This window comes from Oncorhynchus keta, chromosome 7, assembly GCF_023373465.1.
Source record: "Oncorhynchus keta strain PuntledgeMale-10-30-2019 chromosome 7, Oket_V2, whole genome shotgun sequence".
NCBI classification, from domain to species: domain Eukaryota; kingdom Metazoa; phylum Chordata; class Actinopteri; order Salmoniformes; family Salmonidae; genus Oncorhynchus; species Oncorhynchus keta.
In genome coordinates this window covers 25,505,957-25,519,498 of record NC_068427.1, presented here as the reverse complement: position 1 = coordinate 25,519,498, position 13,542 = coordinate 25,505,957, and the positions used below count along the sequence as shown (strand labels likewise).

Below are 13,542 nucleotides of genomic sequence, written 5' to 3'. Positions count from 1 at the left end.
ACAAACGACCAGTCAATAACACAATAGAAAAATCTGTATACAGTGTGTGCAAATGAGGTAAGGCAATAAATAGGCCATAGTGGCAAAGTAATTACAATTTAGCATTTAACACGAGTGATAATGTGCAGATGAAGATGTGCAAGTAGAAATACTGGTGTGCAAAAGAGCAGAAAAAAAAAAAATGTATGGGGATGAGGTACAGTGGGGCAAAAAAGTATTTAGTCAGCCATCAATTGTGCAAGTTCTCCCACTTAAAGACGAGGCCTGTAATTTTCATCATAGGTACACTTCAACTATGACAGACAAAATGATAAGAAAAAAATCCAGAAAATCACGGATTTCTAATGAATTTATTTGCAAATTATGGTGGAAAATAAGTATTTGGTCAATAACAAAAGTTTATCTCGATATTTTGTTATATACCCTTTGTTGGCAATGACAGAGGGCAAATGTTTTCTGTAAGTCTTCACAAGGTTTTCACACACTTGCTGGTATTTTGGCCCATTCCTCCATGCAGATCTCCTCTAGAGCAGTGATGTTTTGGGGCTGTTGCTGGGCAACACAGACTTTCAACTCCCTCCAAAGATTTTCTATGGGGTTGAGATCTGGAGACTGGCTAGTCCACTCCAGGACCTTGAAATGCTTCTTACGAAGCCACTCCTTCGTTGCCCGGGCGGTGTGTTTGGGATCATTGTCATGATGAAAAACCCAGCCACGTTTCATCTTCAATGCCCTTGCTGATGGAAGGAGGTTTTCATTCAAAATCTCACGATACATGGCCCCATTCATTCTTTCCTTTACACCGATCAGTCGTCCTGGTCCCTTTGCAGAAAAACAGCCCCAAAGCATGATGTTTCCACCCCCATGCTTCACAGTATGTATGGTGTTCTTTGGATGCAACTCAGCATTCTTTGTCCTCTAAACACGACGATTTGAGTTTTTACCAAAAAGTTATATTTTGGTTTCATCTGACCATATGACATTCTCCCAATCTTCATCTGGATCATCCAAATGCTCTCTAGTAAACTTCAGACGGGCCTGGACATGTACTGACTTAAGCAGGGGGACACGTCTGGCACTGCAGGATTTGAGTCCCTGGCGGCGTAGTGTGTTACTGATGGTAAGCTTTGTTACTTTGGTCCCAGCTCTCTGCGGGTCATTCACTAGGTCCCCCCGTGTGGTTCTGGGATCATTTTGACCCCACGGGGTGAGATCTTGCGTGGAGCCCCAGATCGAGGGAGATTATCAGTGGTCTTGTATGTCTTCCATTTCCTAATAATTGCTCCCACAGTTGATTTCTTCAAACCAAGCTGCTTACCTATTGCAGATTCAGTCTTCCCAGCCTGGTACTGGTCTACAATTTTGTTTCTGGTGTCCTTTGACAGCTCTTTGGTCTTGGTCATAGTGGAGTTTGGAGTGTGACTGTTTGAGGTTGTGGACAGGTGTCTTTGATACTGATAACAAGTTCAAACAGGTGCCATTACTACAGGTAATGAGTGTTGGACAGAGGAGCCTCTTAAAGAAGAAGTTACAGGTCTGTGAGAGCCAGAAATCTTGCTTTTTTGTAGGTGACCAAATACTTTTTTCCCACCATAATTTGCAAATAAATTCATTAAAAATCCTACAATGTGATTTTCTGGATTTTTTTTTTCTCATTTTGTCTGACATAGTTGAAGTGTACCTATGATGAAAATTATAGGCCTCATCTTTTTTAAGTGGGAGAACTTGCACAATTGGTGGCTGACTAAATACTTCTTTTCCCCACTGTAGGTAGTTGGATGGGCTATTTACAGATGGGCTGTGGACAGCTGCAGCGATCGGTAAGCTGCTCTGGCAGCCGATGCTTGAAGTTAGTGAGGGAGATATGTCTTCAACTTCAGTGATTTTTGCATTTTGTTCCAGTCATTGGCAGCAGAGAACTGGAAGGAAAGGTGGCCAAAGGAGGTGTTAGCTTTGGGGATGACCAGTGAAATATACCTGCTTGGAGCGCATGCTAAGGGTGGGTGTAGCTATGGTGACCAGTGAGCTGAGATAAGACGGCGCTTTACCTAGCAAAGACTTATTTCTGTGTCCATGCAGACTGGTTGTTGCTGGTGGAAGGAATATAAAATGCCTGTTTATCAGCTTGAATAATTTATGATGCAGTTGATGTACCACATTAGTGCCATAAACTGGGTGGTTCGAGCCCTGAATTCTGATTTGGCTGAAAGCCATGGTATATCCGACTTTATAACATGGGTATGACCAAATATTTATTTTTACTGCTTACGCTGGTAATCCGTTTATAATAGCAATAAGGCTCCTCAGGGTGGGTCCGTGTACCAAAGCCACACCGCGTAAAGTCTTACATAAGAACAGCCCTTAGTCGTCGTATATTGCCCATATACCGCACCACCTCAGGTCCTATTGCTTAATTATAAACTGGGTAGTTTGATGCTGGTATGATGCAAATGTATTTGTTTACATTTTTTAATTATGATGGTAACCAGTTTATAATAGCAAGGCACCCTGGGGGGCTTTGTGGTAAATTGCCAATATACAGTACCACAGCTAAGGGTGGTATCCAGGCACTCCGTGTTGCGAGAACAGCCCTTAGCTTTGGTATAACCCCACGGCCTTATTGCTTAAATATATTTTCTCTTTTGACTTCAAAAGATATTAATATCAGAATGTAGCAATTAGTGTTTCCTCTCATTCATGGGAATATGCTCTGCCACTTCTTGGTATATATGTCCATACTATGCTCTTAATAGAGGAATTCAATTCCTATTATGTTTAATACCCAATTAAATTAATACACTCAGCCCATTTCTAAGGATTTGTAAGAAACTTATTTGCATAAAATGAGCGGAGACCAGTCTCAAAATCAAGCACTAGCGTTTATTCTCCAGAGTACTGAACATGATGCAATTTACAACAGGTTGTAAACTGAAAATGACGTCATTAGGTTTCGAACTGTCCCATCTCTCCTCCACTCTGTTACAATGGCAGTATAGTTCTCAAGCCTTCCTACATCGTCTCCCACCAATTTAGATAATTTATGACCAAGCCAAGGTCTTCGTGTGTAGATAAGCATTCTAGCCAGTCTGACGATAAGTTCATTTGTTTCTACCAAGGAACAGACAGTCATTGTTCTAATTCTTGATTATAATTACACACATTATATTCAGTACTAGGATTAAAATAAAATTCAAACATCTATACAGTAACATAATAGTATTCTGATTAGTCAGTCCTGATTGAAATGTATACATAATTAGTCATTATTGATTAAAAAATATCCCTTAACAGCTCTGCATAGCCGGGGGTGTGCTCCATACTACTTTAACAATTTTACATTCACACTGGTGATGCAGTGATTTCGGAAAGTATTCAGACCCCTTCATCCACATTTTGTTACATTACAGCCTTATTCTAAAAATAATTTTAAAAATGTTTCCCTCTCAATCTACATAATAACAAAGCAAAAATGTTTTTTTTTAGAAATTCTTACAAATGTATTCAAAATAAACATATCACATTTACATAAGTGTTCTGACCCTTTACGCAGTAATTTGAAGTACCTTTGGCAGTGATTACAGCCTCGAGTCTTGAGTATGATGCTACAAGCTTGGCACACCTGTTTGGGGAGTTTCTTCCATTTGTCTCTGCATTTGTCTCCTCAAGTTCTGTCAAGTTGTTCGATCAGGTTCAAGTCCGAGTCACTCAAGGACATTCAGAGACTTGTCCCGAAGCCACTTCTGCGTTGTTTTGGCTGTGGCTTAGGGTCATTTTCCTGTTGGAAGGTGAACCTTCGTCCCAGTCTGAGATCCTGAGCGATCTGGAGCAGGTTTTCATCAAGGGTCTCTTTGTACTTTGCTCTGTTCATCTTTCCCTCAATCCTGACTAGTCTCCCAGTCCTTGCCGCTGAAAAACATCCCAACTGCATGATGCTGCCACCATGCTTCACCGTAGGGATGGTTCCAGGTTTCCTCCAGACGAGACGCTTGGCATTCAGGCCTAAGAGTTCAATCTTGGTTTCTCCAAGCAGGCTGTCATGTGCTTCCGTCTGGCCACTCTACCATAAAGGCCTGATTGGTGGAGTGCAGTAGAGATGGTTGTCCTTCTGTTTTCGCTTTGTCATTATAGGGTATTGTGTGTGGGTTGGGTTGGGTTGGGGCAATTTAATACATTTTTAGAATAAGGCTGTAATGTAACAGAATGCCAAAAAAGTCAAGGTTTCTGAATACTTTCTGGATGCACTGTACATCTGAATGATAAATATTCTTTATTCACTGGTGACCACAAGGTCATGTGACTGTGTAGACTTTAGGGGTCACCATACTCCTACAATATAGCCTACTGCTTAAATTCCTCTGGTAATTCTGTTTTAATGTATGTTTAGATTATGTAGATGTGTTAGATGATTCATTTTGTACTGCATAGCAGCATACCCCAACAAGTCCTCTCGAGTTTCAGGGCATGCCGGCTAATGTTATAGGCCATCACTAAAACAACTGATTAAACTACCATGAACCTTGATTAAAGTTTCAAAGTTTATTTACAATGTGCACAGGATAGAGTCCGTGTGGATACTCTGAGAGGGAGATTTTTTTTCAGAGTTAGTAGTTGTTAGCCATTAACAGTTTTATGGCGAGGGGATAAGCACTGTTTAGGAGTCTGTCTGAGCCTTGATGCACCAGTACGGCCTGCCGGATGGTAGCATGTAGAACAGTCCATGTATTGGATGGCTGGAGTTGAATAAGGTATGCTAATGCTGGGTCAGAGCAACAGCTGACAAACTAGCTCTCTGGATTTGTGATCACTGGAGCGGCAGGTAGCCTAGTGGTTAGAGCGTTGAGCAAGTAACCAAAAGGTTCTGCCCCTAAACAAGGCAGTTAACCCACTGTTCATAGACTGTCATTGTAAATAAGAATCTGTTCTTAACTGACTAGCCTAGTTAAATTAAATAAAAATCACTGCTATAAAGTGTTTCATACCTTTTAATTGATATTGAGGACATAAACGTTTAACTCGGGAAATGTGTTTCCCGGTAGCTCAGAATCTATGGCCTTCAAATTCAAATCTGGACCTAGAAGCCAGTTCCACAGTTTTTTTCCCCTTTCTAATCAGGGAAGGGTTTAGAACTGGGACACCAAGGTGTGTGCAATTAATTATTGGGTATAACAGAAGTCTGAACCTCATAGGGAAAGATCTGAATACCCCTGCTCTGTAGCTTTCAGAATCTATTGCTTTTGATTTCTTTCTCTTTTTGAGGTGATGTCTGGCCCACAGGTGTCTCTGGTCACTGGTTCCACGTGGGGCCTGGGGTTAGCCATAGTGCAGGCACTGTGCCAGAGCTTTAAATGGGATGTGTATCTGAGCGCCTGGGACATCCAGAGGGGGGCCGTGGTTGTGGAGGATCTGCAGAGGGAGGGACTCAAGCCCAGACTCCTCCAACTGGACATTACAGACCTGGCTGACATCCTGGCGGCATGGCAGCATTTCATGAAGGAGTACGGGGGTCTGGATGTGCTAATCAACAACACACGCATCGCCCCAAGAAGTAACTGCACATTATTAATGCCTTAACATTCACTCACACAGTCTGACACACTGGCTGCTTTCATACAGGCAGCCCAATTCAGATTTTTTTTCCCCACATCAGATTTTTGTCAGAGCTAATTTGATTGGTCAAAATACAATTAGTAAAAAAATAACAGAGTTGGGTTGCCTGTCTAAATGCAGCCATTGTGCAATAGTTATTTTGTGTCAGCTGGCCTGAGAATCAGTAACATGTAAAGTAAACTAATAGCTCCCTCTATGTCCAGAAGGTGACCCTGCATCCTTCGGCAGCCAAGTAGAACACATTCTCTAAACCAGGGGTGTCAAAGTCAAATGGACGGAGGGCCAAATAAAAAATTTAGCTACAAGCCGAGGGCCGGACTGTTCGAATGTTCATTGAAAAATTTTAAATGACGCATATAGTCTAGTGAACCTAATTGAACCTACTGAAAACCTAACAAATATATTCCAATATGATCAGATAAATAAAGCAATATTTTCTTATGGCTCTGTCAGTAATCTTTAATTTTCAACAGACACAAAAGACAAATTTCCTTTATATAAAAATCCCCATAACATGAACATTAAATGAAAGAAACCGGTATTCAAGGCACCATCAGTAGCCTATATTTTCTATTTTAGCAAAAGTGGGCTAAATTTACTTCAAAGAAAAAAACAATAATAGCAATTTTCTATCATCCACTCAACTGAAATATTTTTAAAATATAATTGGATTGAAATACAATAAAATAAAGTGCAAAAATCTATTAATCAAAAACAACACTTTGTTTAAGGAGAAGTAACATGCAGTGAAAACAAATATTAAACTTTAACTTTTAAACTTGAACTGAGTAAAAACTCTAAATATGTGATTGCACAGTAATGTTCACTTGTTTGAGGTTGAGGGTGATACTTGGTGGTGTCCCATCTTTTCCACAAGTTCATCAATGTTCGGGGTAAGGCTCTGAGCTGAGGAAATCCTCAGAATTGAGTGGAGGTGTTCAGCAGTAAGTCGACTTCTGTGTGATGTTTTGTTCAAGTTCATCAAAGAAAACAGTTGTTCACACAGGTATGTGCTGCCAAACATAGACAACGTTTGAGCAGCCTGGATGCGCAGCTGGGGCATTGTGTCGGGGAGGAAACGGGCGAACTCCGCAGCACCCACTGCCGCATATTTTGCCCTCAGTGCATCATTGCATTGGAGGTCAATCAACTCCATTTGGAGGTTTGGTGGTGAGCTTTCCACGTCAACAGCAAATGGGTTACCGAGCAGTTCCAACCTGCTTTTTTGTGCTTCAAAGTCAGCAAATCGGCGTCGAAAGTCAGCGGCAAGCATACCTATTTTATCAGCCAACTGTGCGCTCGGGAACGCACTGGTAGAGAGCTTCTCTTTCATGGTCTGGCAGCTGGGAAAGTGGCTCAAATTTTCTTTCCGCATCTGCGTCTCCCACAGAGTCAGTTTGGTTTTAAATGCCTTCACTGTACTGTACATATCAGAGATGACACGATCCCGACCCTGCAGCTGCAAGTTCATTGCATTCAGATGACTCGTAATGTCACACAGAAAAGCCATTTCACACAGAAACATTTCGTCTCGGAGTTGTGTTGTGTCTTTCCCTTTGCTGTCCAAGAACAGACAAATCTCCTCACGAAGCTCGAAACATCTTTGAAGCACCTTTCCCTGGCTTAGCCATCGCACCTCTGTGTGATAAGGCAAATCACCATGCTCCGTTTCTAACTCCGTCAGAAATGCCTTGAACTGGCGGTGATTCAAACCTTTGGCTCTGATAAAGTTAACTGTGCGCGTGATGATGCTCATTACATGCTCCATTTTCAAGGCTTTACCGCACAACGCTTCCTGGTGTATGATACAATGATAAGCTGTCAGCTCACCTGTCGCGTTTTCCTCTTGCATCTTTTCCCGTATCTTCGCCACCAGTCCGCTCCTGTGTCCACACATCGCAGGTGCTCCGTCGGTTGTCAAACCCACGAGTTTTTCCCAAGGCAGCTCCATCTCATTTACACATCTTGACACCTCTTCATACAAATCATGCCCCGTAGTTGTGCCATGCATAGGACGTAAAGCCAAAAACTCCTCTGTCACGCTTAGGCTGGAGTCCACTCCGCGGATGAAAATTGACAACTGGGCAATGTCAGAAATGTTGGTGCTCTCATCCACAGCCAAGGAATATGCAATGAAATCTTTTCCCTTTTTCACAAGCTGCTCTTTTAGATTGATGGACAACTGGTCTATTCTCTCGGCAATGGTGTTTCTGCTCAGACTCACATTTAAAAAGAGTTGCCTTTTTTCTGGGCAAACTTCGTCACAAACTTTAATCATGCAGTTTTTGATGAAATCCCCCTCCGTAAATGGCCGGGCTGATTTAGCGATCTCTTCTGCCAAAATAAAACTGGCCTTGACAGCAGCCTGGCCTTGTGATTTGGCTTTTTGAACAGAGCCTGTCGAGATTTGAGGCCTCGTTTTAATTCCTCTGCCTTTTGTAGCCTTTGTTCCATGTCCATATTCTTGTTTTTGTCCGCGTGTTTCGTTTCATAATGTCGTCTCAGATTATACTCTTTCAGTACCGCCACACTTTCTCCACACAGAAGACACACAGGTTTTCCAGCTACCTCCGTGAACAAATACTCCGACTCCCACCTTGTTTGAAACCCCGGTTCTCAGTGTCCACCTTCCGTTTTGCCATTTTTGATGGGTATCTGAAAGTTAATTTTACTGTGATGCTGACAACTGCTGTGCCAATAAATATTGAAATGAAGCAGCCTACTGCTCGGTGCGTCACCGTTGCATTGTGGGAAATGTAGTATTGGTGCGTGTAAAAGATCTGCGGGCTGCCGGCTTGCTGCGGTCTGCGGGCCGGTTCTAATAATAAATCAAGATCATCCCAGGGGCCGTAAAAAACCTTCTCGCGGGCCGGATGTGGCCCGCGGGCCTTGACTCTGACATATGTGCTCTAAACCAAATTCTTCGCCACCAGTAACATGCGCTTCTTCCTCTCCATGTGTGTTCTCTGGACCTCCAGGCCCTGCAGAAATGACATCGCAGAGGAGGAGCTAGTGGCTCTGATTAAGTGCTTTGTTGCCGAGGCCAAAGCTGGAGACCACGTCAGCAAGAACTGGCCAAATTCTGGCTATGGGTTGTCCAAAATAGGCCTGATGGCTCTTAGAGACACCCCAGAGAGGATCCAGCTAAACCCCTGCTGCCCGGGCTGACATTACCTATACCAACGGGACTAGGACGCCCACGGAGGGGTTGGACACACCTGTACACCTTATTACAGGTGCAGTGAAATATGTTGTTTTACTGGGACAGCCATAGTGGAGCGGCAGGGTAGCCTAGTGGTTAGACTCTAACCGTTAGAGCATTGGAATAGTAATCGAAAGGTTGTAAGTTCGAATCCCCGAGCTGACAAGGTACGCAATCTGTCGTTCTGCCCCTGAACAGGCAGTTAACCCACTGTTCCTAGGCCGTCATTGAAAATAAGAATTTGTTCTTAACTGACTTGCCTAGTAAAAAAATGTTTGTTTTTTAAAATAGTAGTACGGTGCAAATTATATATTTTTCACCTTGTTGGCTCAAGTATTCAAACCAGTGACCTTACTTACTGGGCCAACGCTCTAACCACTAGGCTCCTTGCCATCCTACATTAAACAACCATGTTAATGTGTCTCATTTGTTTACAGGGCCAGAGGATAGGTTGTGCACTGAATAGCTAGTATTATCTTTGATTAAACAAGTCACTTCATTGTCTCAAAAAGGACTGTTCAATGTAATACACGATTATTAAATAACAAAGAAACAGATACAGTATGTTTGCAGTTATTTTTGTTAATGCTCTTTACCCCAGCTTTGACCAAATATCTGACAGTGAAGTGAGAGGTTTGTAAACGTCGCATATCCTGGAATGTACCAACACCGGGGGTGCCAGTGAAAAAAGATACATCATTTCTGATTTGAACGCTGAACTCAAGAAACAGGTTTACCTAACTCGGCTGAATCGCTTATTCATTCATTGTGAATACTAGTAACTGACATTGTGAGGGGCTTTTAGCTTGTGAAGATAAATACTACACCTAAACTGTCAAGGAGCTCCACACTCCACCCCTCCGAAGATCAGGAAGTGCGCTCTCCGTGCTCCAATCGCTCTCTGTGAATCAGCTGAGTTTGGGCTTTCCACCCTGTTGCGTTTAGCATGATCTGCACGAGAGAAATTGGAAACGCACCCCCCCACCTAACGGTTGGTTGACGGTTTCTCAAAGCTTCAGTTACAGAACGGACGCTACACCCAGAACCGTTAACATTCGCCGGTTTCCCGGGATTTAGTGACATTTGTTGGACGCACGCGAATGGTCAGCTCAAACCCGAGCTTGTTTTGCAGTTGGTGAGTCATTGATGCACCCATATGATGCACCTTGTGTTTTTTTGTTTACCGCAACATTAGGTGCGGGTTTGGTGAGAATAAAAATGTACGGGGTGTAGCTAATAATATAGGCCTATAAATCACTGTATATAGCACATTGAAATCACCATATTTCAATTTAAATTGGCATGTGTTTTCTCCCCAGTTCACGTTTTCCTGTTGTGAATCAATATTCTCTAAATATAGTTCTACCCTAATTCCTTTGACTCGGTGGACAACCGGGACATGATGCAGTGCCGCGTGCACGCTATTTTAATTATTTCTCTGCAACATCAACAACCATTCAATCTCAGTTATTGTAACATTGTTGCACTGAGTCTGGAGCTTTATTAACAACATTGGAAAGATGAAGAAGCAGCAGAATCTTGGGTGGGCCTGGGAGCCAGACTCAGCCAATCAGAATGAGTTTTTCCCCACAAAAGGGCTTTACTACAGGTATAAATACTCGTTAGTATCATCAGCTGTCCGGGTAGCTGGTCTCAGACCATCCTGCAGGTGAAGAAGCAGGATGTGGAGGTCCTGGGCTGGCATTGTTACACGTGGTCTGCTATCGTGAGGCCTGTTGGATGCACTGCAAATTTCTCTAAAACGACGTTGGAGGCAGCTTATGGTAGAGAAATGAACATTCACTTATCTGGCAACAGCTCTCATGGACATTCCTGCAGTCAGCATGCCAATTGCACACTCCCTTTAAACTTAAGACCTGTAGAATTGTGTTGTATGACATTTTAGAGTAGCCTTTTATTGTAACCAGTATAAGGTGCACCAGTGTAATGATCATGCTGTTTAATCAGCTTCTTGATATGCCACAACGTTCAGGTGGATTATCTTGGCAAAGGAGAAATGCTCACTAACAGGAATGTAAAGAAATTTGTGCAAAAAATATGCTTTTTGTGTGTATGGAAAGATATTTTATTCAGCTCATGAAACATGGGACCAACACTTTACACGTTGCTAACAACATCTAATTGGATGAAAACGTTTCTCATTCTCTTTCTCACACACAGACAGATGGAAATCCCTGATTTGCTCTTTGACGAGGCCATCTTACATAATGCAGTCGTGTCTATAGAGTCACATTCAGAGCCATAGAGCTGCCATGACTCAGTCTTTAACAGCAGTGTCTGTCCCATCCTAGAAGTTCTAGCCTGTCCTATTCATTTTATAGGCCTAGTCTCACAAGGCATAGTCATATGCTATATGGTAGTCAGTTTCATGGTGTCACAATCAGGTGACTGATATCTCTTTGCATTGCCTATTGGGTTTGTGTCCCTAAATCAGCTGGTAGTGAGTCCACCCTCTAAACACACAGTCTCCTTTCCCCTTCAGGAGCAAACGTTGCAGGCCTACCACAAGCACTCCCAGCTCCCTATCAGTATGTTCACGAGATGGAGAATGAGTGTCTGATAGGCCGCTCCAGGTATTATTGTGTGTTGAAATGCAACTTTGGGCCACACAGCAATGCGTTTCAGTATTAACGCGATGTAGGCCTAAATATCTACATTTCCTTGTTTGAATTCAAACAATAGTTTATGACTAGATAAATATTCCAGGAAGCTAATAAAATCAGTTTTGTGAAAGATATTTGTATCCCTCTGTTTGCAGAGGGTTTTAGTAGGTCACTTGACAGGCTTGAGGTTGTGCTATGCAGGCAGCCTGTATTTCTGCACCTGATGTTCACATTGCATACAAATCAGGTAGCCTGGCAGGTAGGAGTGTTGGGCCAGTGGATCAAATCCCAGAGCTGACAAGGTAAAAATCTGTAGTTATGCCCCTGAGCAATGCTGATTAAGGCAGCTCCAACACCTCTCATTCAGAGGGGTTAGGTTAAATGCGGAAGACACATTTCAATTGAATGCATTAAATTGTACAACTGACTAGGTATTCCCTTTTCTTCTTCACTTCTCTTGACAGGAGAGAACATACCACATTAGCAGAAGGTGGGAGAGTGAGACAGAAAGGGGGGGGGGGGAATGAACCTGACTGAAGATGTTTGGATGTGTCAGCAGCTGTAATGAGGCTGGCCTTTTCACTCAGTTTGGGGATAGTACTGACCCAGCCTCTTAAAGGAGATGTTCTGATCCAGAATCTGTATTAAAGTGGAGCTCAACCAATCAACCAGTTGACTAATTGGGGTCTGCCCTAGTCCAATGGCCACAGCTGTGATAGAGAATATTCAATTCACATCTTATCTGTTCTGATATCTGACCAGAGCTAGACAGACTATAGTCAGTCAGTTCACGTACATGCTAAAGTCATACTGTGTGTGTGTGTAGGTGTATGTACAAAAGTAGTAAGTCAGTTAATCTGTGTAATGCGTTGAGTTTGGGAGTGATTTAGTGGGTGAGGGTGTGTTATTCAAGGTTGGTCAGGAGATGAGGACATGTGTTAAGTTTCTGTCAACGCCACTTCTGCTTACTCATAAGCCAGGATTCCCCTCTCAGTGATATAATACTCCTCCTTATAGCTCTCTCCCTCTCTCTCTCTTACTCCAATTCAAATGAAATCTAATTTTATTTGTCACATGCTTTGTAAACAACAGGTGTAGACTAACAGTGAAATGCTTACTTACGGGCCCTTCCCAACAATGCAGAGAGAAAGAAAATAGAGGAATAAAAATAGAAAAGTAAAAACCCGTAATAATCGATAGACAATGAGTAATGATGATCTTGGCTATATACTAGGGGTACCCGTACCGAGTCGATGTGCAGGGGTACGAAGTAATAGATATGTACATATAACTAGGAATGACGTGACAGATAGTGAAAAGTAGCAGCAGTGTATGTGATGAGTCAAAGGAAGTTAGTGCAAAAAGGGTCAATGCGGATAGTCCTGGTAGCTAGTTGGTCAAAGTGGCAATATCGAACTTTTTGGGTGACCCGACCAAATTGATATAGAAATGTGAGTTATAATTCCACTTGAAAGCAAGTCTAAGACGCGGTAGATCTGTTCTATTTGCACTGTTACTGTGCTTCCCCTTCTTAAGTTTTGTTTTTGTGTCTTTTACTTTCGATTTTATACACCAGATGAAACAACAATATTTTTGGTTTTGGAAAATATATTTCACAGTGGTTCAAATGGTACAATAATTCTCTACACTATACTAGCTTATTTTGACACATAAACTGAAATTAGGCAAACTATTAGTTTTAGTAACCACGAAATGGCAGTGCGATTTCTGCATAGTGCAACTTTAACTATTTAACTAACTATTTAGCAGTTTTATAGCTTGTGGGTAGAAGCTGTTCAGGGTCCTGTTTGTTCCAAACTTGGTGCATCGTTACCGCTTGCCTTGCGATAGCAGAGAGAACAGTATGACTTGGATGGCTGGAGTCTTTGACCATTTTTAAAGGCCTTCCTCTGACACCGCCTGGTATAGTGGTCCTGGATGGCAGGGAGTTCAGCCCCAGTGATGGACTAGACCAGTCAAGATTCTCTCAATGGTGCAGTTGTAGAACATTTTGAGGTTTTTAAGGTGTTGTTGTGGGGGAAGAGGCATTGTCATGCCCTTTTCATGACTGTGTTGGTGTGTTTGGACCACGATAGATCCTTAGTGATG

General features: G+C 42.4%; 1 protein-coding gene across 3 annotated transcripts in view; it reads left to right on the top strand.

The window, feature by feature from the left end:
* The first annotated feature begins 4,175 nt into the window (after positions 1-4,175).
* LOC118386208 (protein dopey-2-like) overlaps positions 4,176-13,542 on the top strand; it is a 49,092-nt gene continuing 39,725 nt past the window's right edge. The window contains exons 1-2 of one of the 3 annotated variants that reach the window (XM_052522332.1): positions 4,176-5,545; positions 8,586-8,843. The gene's annotated coding sequence lies outside the window, so the exon portion shown is untranslated. Of the gene's footprint in view, positions 5,546-8,585; positions 8,844-9,654; positions 9,945-13,542 lie in introns of those variants that run through there. The other 2 variants (XM_052522336.1, XM_035773748.2) reach the window with 2 other exon arrangements.